Raw genomic sequence first — 15428 nt, 5'->3', positions numbered from 1 at the left:
AATTATTGGAGGTTCTCATGGTGGACATTGGCCAAATTCTGTCCAATTGGCGCGTTAGATCTTTAATATTCTGAACTGGTTGGAGGCCCCTGCACATAATGCTCCAAACGTTCTCAATTGGGGAGATGTATGGCGAACTTGCTGGCCAAGGTAGGGTTTCGCAAGAACGAAGACAAGCAATAGAAAATCTCACACTGTGTGGGAGAGCATTATCATGCTAAAAGATAAGCCCAGGATTGCCTGCCATAGAGGGCAAAAAAGCGTGGCTTAGAATATCGTCGATGTACTGCTGTTCAACAACGATGCCGCTGTCCGGGACGTCTCCAAACGCGTCTTCACTGGTCATATGGGTACATTTCGAAGCTGGACTCATCACTGAAGACAATTCTACTCCAGTCAATGAGATTCTGGGCCGAATGTGTCTGACAGCACTGCAGCCTGGCTTCATGGCGTGCAGAGGTGAATAGTAGCCGGCGAAAGGAGCTTCGTGGCCTCATCTCCCTTCCTATGAGCTACCTATTCAAGGCCCTTGTGATCACTGAAACACCATTTGCGCGTCGGAACGATGATAATCATGAATCCAGGGCTCTGAGTCCATGTCTGATTATTGCTCGTCCTCATATTCTGCTACCTCGCTAGGTCTACTGCTCCCTTCGTGACACTGCTTCAGCCGTGGTTCACCTATTCCTACCAACAGCATCGCTCCTATTCAGACATCAAGCGATTCGCGGAGTACTTCAAACAGCTTTAGCCCAGTTACACATCCTGTCTCAAATGTTGACATCTGTATGTATCGTTCGCGCACTATCTGCGAAACATAGTTACTGCTCAGCTGAGTACACAGAACGACATCCGCAAATACGTTTTGCCCTGGTATCGACACGTCCCACGTTAACTGTTCTTGTCAGCTGCACGGTGAAATTGTGTTGCATCGTCACACATACGTTCGTGGCTGCCACAGTTTACAGTTTTGCGTTTTCCTTAGATATCTGTATCAGTATCAGTTTGTGACCTTATTTCCAAAATTCTTTCATGATACGTCAGTCTGGCCATATGCGAACCAGCCGCATTACCTTTACCTTGAGCCCTACAATGGACTTAGGAAGTCAATAAAGAGTAACAAGCCACTATACCAATCTTTAAGAAATTATTTATATATTATTATTTATTCGTATGGTTCACATGCAGTATAAAATTACAGGAATATGACATTAGTATATACAGGGTGGTCCATTGATTGTGACCCAGCCAAATATCTCACGAAACAAGCATCAAACGAAAAAACTACTAAGAACGAAACTCGTCTAGCTTGAAGGGGGAAACCAGATGGTGCTATGGTTGGCCCGCTAGATGGCGCTTCTATAGGTCAAACGGATATCAATTGCGTGTTTTTTAAATAGGAACCCCCATTTTTATTACATATTCGTGCAGTACGTAAAGAAATATGAATGTTTTAGTTGGACCACTTTTTTCGCTTTGTGATAGGTGGCGCTGAAATAGACACAAACATGTAAGTACGTGGTATCACGTAACAATCCGCCAGTGCGGACGGTATTTGCTTCGTGATACATTACCCGTGTTAAAATGGACCGTTTACCAATTGCGGAAAAGGTCGATATCGTTTTGATGTATGGCTATTGTGATCGAAATGCCCAACGGACGTGTGCTATGTATGCTGCTCGGTATCCTGGACGACATTAACCAAGTGTCTGGAACCATTGGCCAGATAGTTAACGTTATTTAAGGAAACAGGAAGTGTTCAGCAACAGGTGAAACGTCAACCACGACCTGCAACAAATGATGATGCCCAAGTAAGTGTTTCAGATGCTGTCGCGGCTAATCCGCACATCAGTAGCAGACAAACTGCGCGAGAATCGGGAATCTCAGGAACGTCGGTGTGGAGAACGCTACATCAACATCGATTACACCCGAACCATATTTCTATGCACCAGGAATTGCATGGCGATGACTTTGAACGACGTGTACAGTTCTGCCACTGGGCACAAGAGAAATTACGGGACGATGACAGATTTTTTGCACGCGTTCTATTTAGCGACGAAGCGTCATTCACCAACAGCGGTAACGTAAACCGGCATAATAATATGCACTATTGGGCAACGGAAAATCCACAATGGCTGCGACAAGTGGAACATCAGCGACCTTGGCGGATTAATGTATGGTGCGGCATTATGGGAGGAAGGACAATTGGCCCCATTTTATTGATGGTAATCTAAATGGTGCAATGTATGCTGATTTCCTACGTAATGTTCTACCGATGTTACTACAAGATGTTTCACTGCATGACAGAATGGCGATGGACTTCCAACATGATGGATGTCCCGCACATAGCTCGCGTGCGGTTGAAGTGGTATTGAATAGCATATTTCATGACAGATGGATTCGTCGAAGCACCATACCATGGCCCGCACGTTCACCGGATCTGACGTCCCTGGATTTCTTTCTGTGGGGAAAGTTGAAGGACATTTGCTATCTGATCCACCAACAACACCTGACAACATGCGTCAGTGCATTGTCAATGCATGTGCGAACAATACGGAAGGCGAACTACTCGCTGTTGAGAGGAATGTCGTTACACGTATTACCAAATGCATTGAGGCCGACGGACATCATTTTGAGCATTTATTGCATTAATGTGATATTTATAGGTAATCACGCGGTAACAGCATGCATTCTCAGAAATGATAAGTTCACAAAGGTACATGTTTTACATTGAACAACCGAAATAATATGTTCAAACGTACCTACGTTCTTTATTTTAATTTAAAAAACCTACCTGTTACCAACTGTTCGTCTAAAACTGTGAGCCATATGTTTGTGACTATTACAGCATCATCTATCACAAAGCAAAAGAAGTGATCCAACAAAAACATTCATATTTCTTTACGAACTAAACGAATATGTATTAAAAATGGGGGTTGCTATTTTAAAAAAAAACGCAGTTGATATCCGTTTGACCTATGGCAGCGCCATCTAGCGGGCCAACCATAGCGCCATTTGGTTTCCCCCTTCAAGCTAGACAAGTTTCGTTTTTTTGCAGTTTTTTCGTTTGACGCTTATTTCGTGCGATATTTGGTGTGGTCACGATCAATGGATCACCCTGTATATAACAGGAATATGTAAATATAAAACTACATATAAAAGTAACTAAATATCAATATCTAGGTTCCTAATCCATATAAGAGTCGTATCATCAGCTTTCATGAGGTCGCTCCAACTCCCCGGTAAGATCGTAAGGGGCATTCATCTCTAATGTGCTTGATTGTCTTGTTCGGAGCCCCACAGTCACAAACCGGAGACTCTGTAGCATCCCATTTGTAAAGAGAGTCTGCGCACTAGCCATTCCTGCTGCGAGCTCTGTTCAGTTTGACCCACAGTTTCCTGTCGAGTTCTATGCCAGCAGTACCACAGCTATACTTTCAGAACCACTCACACTCTTCAGAATTTACAATAAGTTGAGAGCTCTGGTTCCACCGGTCTATCATCCCAGTATTACTGGCATCTAGCTGTTCTGCTTGTCGTAATGGTGCGTTTCTTGAACGGAGTCTATTTCGTCGTAAACTTGGTATGTCTTTCTGTATGGGTAATTCCAGGTTCTCCTGTATCTTGCGGTATTCCTTAAGCAAGGTCTCGCTTCTGTGGATTGCGGGTAGATAGCTGTTGCACAGCAGAGGAAGCCAATACATCGGTGGTGATTGGATTGTCCCAGTGATTAACCACACAGTGTGGTTCAACTGGACGTCGATCAAGGTGGTGTGGCAGCTGTTTAGCCACACTGGGGCACAATACTCGGCTGCTGAGAGGGCTAGCGCAATGGATGATGTGCTCAAGGTATCTGCTGAAGCTCCCCATGTCATTCCACACAATTTTTGAATGCTGTTACGAGTATTTATCTTGGCAGCAGTATTTTCAAGATGTTCTCAGTATGAAAGGGTACGGTCAAGGATAACATCAAGGTACTTACGGTACTTGTTATGGCGAAGAGTGTTACCGTAAAGTTCCACTCTGAGCTCTGCATTAACTTGTTTGTTTGTCAGTGCAATGTACAGTCTTAGACATAAAAACTGACCGCCGGCCGGCCGCCACAGAGACTAAGTCCGAGTCGTTCACTTAAGGTGGCCAATAAAACTGACCGCCCCTGACAACTCTAAGTCCGGCCATCTGCACAATCTGGCAACACTGTAAGATGCGGAAGTGTTAGGAAGAAGTGTTCTCCACTTCCGAGATCTTCTCGGGTTGTGTGAGCCCGTGGTCTAGTGGTAATCGTCGTACATTCTAAACTTATAATCGCCTGTTCGCATCCAACTCCAATTTTTTTTTTTTACCACATTTCGGTCTAAACCTATAAGTCTGATTGAACATCGAAGATAATTCGCGTAACATTCTAAACACCAGCAATAACAAGTACTTCCAGAAACAATTCCACAGGACAGCTCGTGGCTGCGTCGCAATCATAACAGCTTACGCTCGAGCGTTTCCTCGCGCTGCAGCGGCTACCGGCCACCGGCCAGACGCTACCTGCCGCCTGAAATCCGGCGCCGCCCACGTGAACGCGGCGCGACGCCGTCAGTGTATGTGTTAACTGTCATTTTTGAATTTGAAGTTCTAGTTATCATGTTGCAGTTAAGCATTGGATTTTGCATACTTGAAAATCATTAACTACAGTTAAGCATTGTAAGATTGAGTCGCCAGTGGAAAAAGGTGTAACATCTGCAACACAACGTTTACTTTTGGTATAACAGAGGGGTGAATGCAGAGGAGGCAGCTAGACAGATCTGAACTGTGTTTGGAGCGAGTGCTTTTGGGAAAAATAAGCCAGAAAAAGATATTCTTGCTTCAACAAAGATCGTTCTGGCATGAATTATTTTTCACATTAAGGAAGTCTCGACTACCGATATATGTGATAGATTACCATCTTATTATCATGCGACATTTGCATTCAACAGGCAAAGTTCTGAAGTCTGGTGTAGGAGTACTGCATGCTCTAATTCTAAACAACTAAAATCAATGGAGTGACTATTATTGAACGTCATCAGGTCGCTCATTGAGCATTCCTATGCAGTACTGTTACTGGTGAAGTGTTATGATGCTTTTATCGTTAACTTGCTAAGAAGAAATGAAAAGCTGAGCCCCACCAAAAGACGTAAACTAGAGCAAAGAGTAGTGTGAACATAATATTTTACATCTGATAGCTCCAAAAGTGTGTTTTGGGCTACGAATTCTGCCCCAAGGGGTTTGTGCAACACAGCTGGAATTTGTTGTCAACAACTGAGACGCCTTTCGGTCGCAGTGTAAGAAAATCGAGCAACAAAACTACATCACCATGCTACTGCATGATAACGCACTATGTTGATTTGAGAAACAAAACTATCCAGGAGATTGATAGGAAAGTCGTCTCTCAGGCACTTGTATTGATAGGGAAGCCCTCTCTCAAGCACTTGTCCCTCTCGTCATATATTCGTAAAATTTTACCTTTCCCGCTCTTGATCGATCAATCGTCAAGGCAGTTCATTTCTAGACGAAAAAACTCTTAAAACTACTCTGGTTTAATGACAACGTTAGGAGGAGGAGGATGTTAGTGTTTAACGTCCCGTCGACAGCGAGGTCATTAGAGACGGAGCGCAAGCTCCGGTTAGGGAAGGATAGTGAAGGAAATCGGCCGTGCCCTTTCAAAGGAACCATCCCGGCATTTGCCTGAAACGATTTGGGGAAATCACGGAAAACCTAAATCAGGATGGCTGGAGACGGGATTGAACCGTTGTCCTCCCGAATGCGAGTCCAGTGTGCTAACCACTGCGGACATCGTTAGAACCAGTAGGTTTTAACGGGCGTAGAATTTGTAAACAACTTTAGCATTGTCAGCTTGTTTTAGATATCGTAAAAGAAAATTCTGCTGCTGATTAATTTCTCTTTGATGATTACTGTTGTGTTTAGTAAACTAATGGAAAACGCAATTAAAATATTCACTATACTAATAGAAATTAAATTCAGCTTACTACAGAAACATCTGGACCGCAGTCTATCTTAATAAAGCATTAAGTGTCTGTAAGACGATTGTGCCTATTTTAACATGAATTAGCAGGATATTACCGACTTTTGAGTTCGAAAACACCTGTATTTACTTCATTTCCTGTGTCATTAGCAAGTATTATGAAAATGTGACATTTCATAGATAAAGTTATGTATTCACAACAACAAAAAATATGTCGGCAGAAAACAAAAGTGGCATTATGAATTTGGCAGTACCTTAAGGTTTTTGCTCTGACACTAAGGGTTATTGAAAGTAGCAAAACGAATATGGCTCGAGCGTAGTCTTACGATTCCCTTACTGGCTTTGTATCTGCCTGCTTTTAGCTCTGCTACAAAAGAATTAAAAATCAGCTTTCAGCGAGTCTCGAAAGGCGAATGGAAGCAGCTTGCACCTGGTAGCCAAGCATGTTACCTGGCAACTGGTTTTTTCCTATAGTGGGAAGACATACGCTTGTGGTTGAATTGTTGGCAGATGCCAGTCAGACGTGTGCCGTTGGGTCTAAGCGTTTCGGTGTGTTGATTTTGTACCAATTATTTTTCTACAGGTTTTTCTGTCCCAAATACAGAGTTGAAGTCCCCCATTAATATTTTCACGTCATCTTTGTGAATTTTGCTCATAGTATTTTCGAGTGTTTTCCAGAAATTTTCGATATTTTCGGTGTTTTTCTCATTTTCGATGTTGGTGGGTTCATGTCCATTGATGAGTGAGTGTATATATTTTACTGGGGCTCTGAATGAGCATAGTCATAAGTCGATTGTTGATGAGCCGGCCGTGGTTGCCGAGCGGTTCTAGGCGCTTCACTCCGGAACCGCGCTACTGCTTCGGTCGCAGGTTCGAATCCTGCCTCGGGCATGGATGTGTGTGATGTCCTTAGGTTAGTTAGGTTTAAGTAGTTCTAAGCTCTAGGGGACTGATGACCTCCGCTCTTAAGTCCCATAGTGTTCAGAGCCGTTTGAACCATTTGATTGTTGATTGGTGTGATTTCTTTGACAGAGTTGATGATAGATCTGTGTTCGAGAAATGCAACGCCGAAGATTGGTAGGCCTTTCGCTACCTTTTGTTGTATTTTTCTCTTGAAGATGCAATGGTTTCCGTTCTGCAAGGTTTCATTGTCAGTTAGTCGTGGTTCTTGAAGAACAAGGATGAGAATTTTTTGTCGGTCGATTTCTTTTGTGAGATTGTTTCGTTTTCGTGCTTGGATCAATATATCGATGTTTAGTTTTAAAATGCATGTTTTCTGCTTGTAGGGATATTTTCTGCCGTGCTAACCTGGACTCCCCAGAATCCGAAAATCCAGATGCCGCCTGGCGACGGGCGGGTTGTGTACCACCTGGGATAAAGTTGACTTTACTTGCACAGTTCATGTTTTCTTGTGTTTCACTGGTTTGGCTTGGGTGATACCAGGACCGGACAGGACCAGAGGGTGTTGAAGCCTTCAGCCGAGCTTATTGAGCAAACAGACGGTGACCAGAATATCAGTGATTATTACTCAGACATGTCTGAATTTTGGGTTCAACGGATTGAGTATCCGTTCAGGATTGTGTAAGTATTTGGTTCACCCCAAGTATTTGATTTCCTCGGTACCACCCACGTGGGGGAGGGTTTCCCGTATCGGCCACACGATATTTTTATTATTATTATTATTTTCATTTTGTCATCATCAAATCCGATATGGTGTATCTTCCCACCACTGAATTAGATGTGTATTGTTCGATTCAGTATTTCCATCACATAAATATGGGTTATAATTACGTTATATTGCTGCTACTAGGCATATTTCTCACTTTTCCTTAGACAGTTGCAACATGTTACTCCACCATAGGAATTTATGTGCGCAGCATTATTGCAGTACAGACGTTCAAATTATCCGATTTCTGTAATTTCATTTCGATACCAGAACGTTCTAATCGGATTCAGCCAGTCAGTCTTAATATGGATATCCGTCTACGACTCCCATCATTTCATAGACTGGGTAAAACACATTATTAATCGGACTGTTGAATCTAGATCACTTATCTATGACAGGGCCAGAATTCTTAAACATTGTGGAAAATAATAATACAATGTGCTTATTACTAATACGTTATATAAATAAAAATATATGAACTAACGAGATAACAGTTTATTTACAGGAGCAGAGCCGCATCCATCATAGCAGAGCAGTGCGAGATTGGTTTCAGGGCCAAGAGAGGATAAAGCTGTTGCCGTTTGTTCCACCATCACCGAACATCAACCAGATAGAGAATATGTGGGCAGAGGTAACAAGGCCATTGTCATGTGGACCTCCAAATGCAAGCGACCTGTGGACGAATATAGAAAACGTATGGTAGGAAGTAAACCATCACGCTACACTGTCGACGACTTAATGAAAACAATGCCCCTACGCCTTCGAGAAATCTTACGTAATGATCGTGGGTGGGTTGGTTACTAAAAGTATGCTCGTCCACAAAACCCATGTGGACAATTATCTGATAGTCGGTCAAGCTTTGCTTTGTCGCAGCTCTTTAGCATACAAGTCCACTTACTTTCAGTCTCCTCCTTACAATTCTTGCAATGTAAGGTAATTGAAAAATCTCATGCACTCGACGCCGACTGAGGAATTGACTGGTGCATGTGTTGTCCAACATACAGTAGTTGTCACCCTCACTGGAATCAATGACTGTTTGTGTGTGTGTGTGTGTGTGTGTGTGTGTGTGTGTGTGTGTGTGTGTGTGTATGTATTTTCTTGTTCACGCACAATTTGAATCAATACTATTAACATTAGAGATACAACCATCAATAAATATTGCATCAAATATGACTTTAAAGTATTTTAATGCGATGAGAAGTTACAAACTGCACGACCTGCATATTACGTTAAGTAAGATGTATTAACTCCATAGTATCGTTAGCAGGGACAGTGCGCTCTTGTTGTCGAGGCTCGCGACAAGTGCAGCGATTAGCACTGCCCAATGCCACCGCGATTTGTTTACGTTGGCTGAGCGTGGACACTGCAGCAGACGCTTCGCCATAACAAGAAAGAAATCACCTTGGCTCTGACTGCAGTGAGCGGATATCAATGCCTGCGCGTTCTTATAGTAACCAACGTGAGACTACTCACAGGTGCCATGGGACAATTGCAACGGGTATCATTTCATTAGTCATCAGATTATTAACCAGCGATGACACCACTCTATTTGAATCCCAAGAAAATAGGAATCTTCCCACAAAGGTATGTGAGGCGATATCAAAATTTATCCAACATAGAGAAGTTAACTGCAGGGCTTTCATGTCTGCAGTAGTAGCACACAAGGGAATAATATGTCTTGGAAGCGTATATTTCATTTCTTCTTCTCATATTAACGCCCTTGTTTTAGTATGAAGTGAGAAAATAAACACGAAAAACTAAAGTTCCTGAGAAGCATATCAGTTATTTCCTCGTCTCATTTCATAACTTTTGTTTTAGTATGAAGTAAAAAAATAAACAGTTTAGGGTTGTGATGCATAATATGACACCAGATTCTTATCGTAGGCCCTATCGGAAACGCAAAAAGCACGGAGCTCTCCATTCTTTTGTCCGACAGTCTATGCATTACTCCCGCTAGGAGATTCTTATTTAAGTACTTGTGGGCATCAAGTTCTTCTGCAGAACAAGCCTTATGTTATTGTGCTAATTACGGTATGGAAAAAATGCAACAAAGACGATTTCGCCTAGAGCAGTGGGGATATTTGCACATGTCTGTATTCAGTAATGACTGGCAGCTGCCACAACACTTTACAGAATCCATGCGGCAGGCAACACAACTGTGCGTGCACTTCGGACTTCATTCAGTAAGACGTCAGGAGATGAATGGAAACGTCAAATTAACGTCGCTTTCCGAGTCGTATTCAATACAGAAGGAGGTGTTATTAAGGTAGTTGAGCGTTCTAGCAATTACACTTTTATAATTCCCATATGAGTATTCCGATATCCAAAAGAACCCGTTAGTGTGAAACCATCGGGAACTGCATTAATATCAATCTGCAAGAACTTGAGACAATACGTGGACTCTTCTCTTCGCTGGGTGACCTATAACTGTTATTTAGGATTCTTTCCGTCCTAGGTGTAATGCAAATGGAACGTCAGAGGCGCTTTCCGCTATTCTTGACAAACATGAGCAACTTGTAATCACTGCGAGTTACAACTGCGTGATGATAATGGTTCAGATTGTCAGTAGTTGTGGTGGTGTTATGCTGTCAAACTGCTTACAGTAACGTTAATGGTGGCGTACATAATTTAGCGCTGACTACCTACTTGAGTAAAGATAGTGTTGTGGCGTCGTCGCTTCTCTTTATTTGGCCTCAGCTTGAGTAATCCGATTTAACGAACATAGTACTCCATTCGCGGGCTGCTAATGATACAGTATGACTACAGAGATCATCGTACGGGTATTACATTAATTCAGCAATGAATTGCTTAACAAATATTACCCTCAGCTATGCAGCTGGAATGACTCATTACACAGGTACTCTATGTTGCACTTGGTTAAGTGATCAGTTCGCTGAAATCCTGCTTCTACTGTTCGTAAATACTTGTACACTTAAAAAATGGTTCACATGGGTCTGAGCACTATGGGACTTAACTTCTGAGGTCATCAGTCCGCTAGAACTTAGAACTACTTAAACCTAACTAAGCTAAGGACATCAGACACATCCATGCCCGAGACAGGATTCGAACCTGCGAACGTAGCGGTTGCGCGGTTCCAGACTGTAGCGCCTAGAACCGCTCTGCCACCCCGGCCGGCATACATGTATACTGACCATTCGTTATTTGACTGGCCACAATGCCTCCCCCATACCTGTCACTGAGCAGCTGCATTATTTCCATGTATTCCATCTAAAAACCCATATATTCCTTTAAATTGTAGAACAAAATTGAAGTAGTAATTAAGGTAAAATAATTTACAGATTTCCGCCTCCAATAGCGTGCGTTCCTTGTAGAACATAACTTATAACAGTGAAAAGGGTGATGGAAAAATACATAACAAACATTCATTCAGAAATATATTCACAATTTAAGTTATTATGCACTGGATGCATAGGAGGTCTGTTAGGAAGCCCTATAGTTTTCAACAAATGAAAAAAATTTCTGAGCCGGAGAGGTTTTGCCTTATTAGAACAGTTTTGATTTTAGAACCAACGTAAAAGAATATTCCAGGAATAAAAAAATTGAAAGAATAGTATTCTGCTTCTAATAAAAAAACTGTCCACCTCTTCGTAGCCCACATAAAGCAATAGATAAAAAAAATTGAAACCATTCCTTATATTTGTTATTTTTCTTCAGCTTAAAATGTTCTTCTGCAATACAAAACATGTACTCTTCTAAGTTCTATGTTTTGTTTGTTATGACGTAAAACACAAACTATCCCAGAAGCCACGAATAACTGTTATTCTTTGCGGACGGATAACATTTCCAGTCAGGTTGTAAAGCTTCATTTATCGGTACATAACTTTCTGCTGTTCTGTTGATAGTGCTAATCTCTTTCCAGTCCAGTTCCACATTCTGATTCTATTTTCACATAAGAAGATATGCGCTACAGTTTCTACAAGCCGACATTTCTCGCAGTATGGAGATGGTCTCAATTTGATTTTCCATAATCGTTCCGCTGACGGTATGGCTTCGTTCACAACGTCACACCATACGGCACTGACTCTAGTTGGTAGAATTTTATTGTTGATACTTTTCCAGACGTTCCTCCAGTTTTTGTAGGTTAATTTACCGGAACTGGTTTGTGAAGACGATGTCTGGTAATATTATCATAGACGGTTCTAGTGTTGGTTTGTGCTGGTGGAAGTCTTATACAGCTCCAATCGCCATAGTACTTTCGGACGTAATCTAGGCTGACATGCTACATTAACAGGAGCGCTCCTGTCCCCAGGATCTAACGAAGCGCCTAGAACCGCTCGGCAACCACGGCCGGCTCATCAACAATCGACTTATGACTATGCTCATTCAGAGCCCCAGTAAAATATATACACTCACTCATCAATGGACATGAACCCACCAACATCGAAAATGAGAAAAACACCGAAAATATCGAAAATTTCTGGAACACACTCGAAAATACTATGAGCAAAATTCACAAAGATGACGTGAAAATATTAATGGGGGACTTCAACTCTGTATTTGGGACAGAAAAAACCTGTAGAAAAATCATTGGTACAAAATCAACACACCGAAACGCTTAGACCAACGACACACGACTGACTGACATTTGCCAACAATTCAACCACAAAGGGATGTCTTCCCACTATAGGAAAAAACCAGTTGCCAGGTAACATGCTTGGCTACCAGGTGCAAGCTGCTTCCGTTCGCCTTTCGAGACACGCTGAAAGCCAGATATTTAATTCTTTTGTAGCAGAGCTACAAGCAGGCAGATACAAAGCCAGTAAGGGAATCGTAAGACCACGCTCGAGCCATATTCGTCTTATTACTTTCAATAACCCTTAGTGTCAGAGCGAAAACCTTAAGGTACTGCCAAATTCATAATGCCACTTTTGTTTTCTGTCGACATATTTTTTGTTGTTGTGAATACATAATTTTATCTATGAAATGCCACATTTTCATAATACTTGCGAATGATACAGGAAATGAAGTAAATACAGGTGTTTTCGAACTCAAAAGTCGGTAATATCCTACTAATTCGTGTTAAAATAGGCACAATCGTCTTACAGACACATAATGTTTTATTAAGATAGACTGGGGTCCTGATGTTTCTGTAGTAAGCTGAATTTAATTTCTATTAGTATAGTGAATATTTTAATTGCGTTTTCCATCAGTTTACTAAACGCAACAGTAATCATCAAAGAGAAATTAATCAGCAGCAGAATTTTCTTCACGATATCTAAAACGATGTGACAGTGCTAAATTTGTTTACAAATTCTACGCCCGTACAAACCTACTGGTTCTAACGAAGTCATTAAACCAGAGTAGTTTTAATTTTTCGTCTAGAAATGAATTGCCTTGACGATTGATCGATCAAGAGCGGGAAAGGTAAAATTTTACGAATATATGACGAGACGGACAAGCGCTTGAGAGAGGTTCAAAAATGGCTCTGAGCACTATGGGACTCAACGTCTGAAGTCATTAGTCCCCTAGAACTTAGAACTAGTTAAACCTAACTAACCTAAGGACATCACACACATCCATGCCTGAGGCAGGATTCCAACCTGCGACCGTAGCGGTCTCGCGGTTCCAAACTGCAGCGCCAGAACCGCACGGCCACTTCGGCCGGCGCTTGAGAGAGGACTTCCCTATCAATACAAGTGCCCGAGAGTCGACTTTCCTATCAATCTCCTGGATAGTTTTGTTTCTCAAATCAACATAGTGCGTTATCATGCATTAGCATAGGTGATGTAGTTTTGTTGCTCGATTTTCTTACACTGCGACCGAAAGGTGTCTCAGTTGTTGACAACAAATTCCAGCTGTGTTGCGCACACCCCTTGGGGCAGAATTCGTAGCCCAAAACACACTTTTGGAACTATCAGATGTAAAATATTATGTTAACACTACTCTTTGCTCTAGTTTACGTCTTTTGGTGGGGCTCAGCTTTTCATTTCTTCTTAGGAAGTTAACGATAAATGTATCATAACACTTCACCAGTAACAGTACTGCATAGGAATGCTCAATGAGCGACCTGATGACGTTCAATAATAGTCACTCCATTGATTTTAGTTGTTTAGAATTAGAGCATGCAGTACTCCTACACCAGACTTCTGAACTTTGCCTGTTGAATGCAAATGTCGCATGATAGTAAGATGGTAATCTATCACATATATCGGTAGTCGAGACTTCCTTAATGTGGAAAATCATTCATGCCAGAACGATCTTTGTTGAAGCAAGAATATCTTTTTCTGCCTTATTTTTCCCAAAAGCACTCGCTTCAAACACAGTTCAGATCTGTCTAGCTGCCTCCTCTGCATTCATCCCTCTGTTATACCAAAAGTAAACGTTGTGTTGCAGATGTTACACCTTTTTCCACTTGCGACTCAATCTTACAATGCTTAACTGTAGTTCATGATTTTCGAGTATGCAAAATCCAATGCTTAACTGCAACATAATAATTAGAACTTCAAATTCAAAAATGACAGTTAATACATACACTGACAGCGTCGCAACGCGTTCACGTGGGCGGCGCCGGATTTCAGGCGGCGGGTAGCGTCTGGCCGGTGGCCGGTAGCCGCTGCAGCGCGAGGAAACGCTCGAGCGTATGCTGTTATGATTGCGACGCAGCCACGAGCTGTCCTGCGAAGTTGTTTTTAGAATGTTACGCGAATTATCTTCTTTGTTCAATCAGACTCATAGCTTTAGACCGAAATGTGGTAAGAAAAATGCAGTTGGACGCAAACAGGCGATTATAAGTTTAGAATGCACGACGATTACCACTAGACCACGGGCTCACACAACCCGAGAAGATCACGGAAGTAGAGAACACTTCTTCCTAACACTTCCGCATCTTACAGTGTTGCCAGATTGTGCAGATGGCCGGACTTAGAGTTGTCAGGGGCGGTCAGTTTTATTGGCCACTCGGACTTAGTCTCTGTAGCGTCAGGCCGGCGCTCAGTTTTTATGTCTAAGACTATACATTGCACTGACATACAAACAAGCTAATGCAGAGCTCAGAGTGGAACTTTACGGAAACACTTGTTATTGCTGGTGTTTAGAATGTTACGCGAATTATTTCGATGTTCAATCAAACTCATAGCTTTAGACCGAAATGTGGTAAAAAAATGGAGTTGGACGCGAACAGGCGACTATAAGTTTAGAACGCACGACGACTACCACTTTTTTTTTTGTTAAGGAGGTGGGGGAGGGGGAACAAGGCAGAGCGATCAGGGATCTTAACCCGAGACCTGGTCACAGTGTCCCCCTCGTCCTTCAAGGAATCAGGGATGGGAAGGGAAAAACTTTTGTGGGAATCATTATATATTTATTTACTTTTATTTACTGTTTTTAATACATTCTTAATGTGGTTTTAATTTATACCACAACAAAAATAAATGTATCTAGCACCGCATCGTGCTCTGAGTAAAGAAAACAATATCTCGCCACGTTCCTACACCGAGGTAATGTAAATGGGGAAAACGAAAAACAAGTGCTTCATACCCTTCTGGGTGTGTCGCTACTCTCCTTACGCTTCATCATCCAGGTACGTCTTCACGTATATCATGTTATTCCACCGAGAATCGAACTTAGTCTTGTCAGCTCACTCAATGAGTGTCTTCTCCCTACCTGTTGATGATCCAGCTGCGTGGAGGGTCGTGTAGGGCACTCCCTAAGTAATTAGAAAAATACTGTCTGTATTTTGGGTTCCATACGATCTTGCAATGACGTTCTTATAGGTAGTTCCAAAAGTCGAAT

This window comes from Schistocerca cancellata, chromosome 2 (assembly GCF_023864275.1).
Source record: "Schistocerca cancellata isolate TAMUIC-IGC-003103 chromosome 2, iqSchCanc2.1, whole genome shotgun sequence".
Classification (NCBI taxonomy): Eukaryota; Metazoa; Arthropoda; class Insecta; order Orthoptera; family Acrididae; genus Schistocerca; species Schistocerca cancellata.
Note: the sequence above shows the minus strand (reverse complement) of the source record.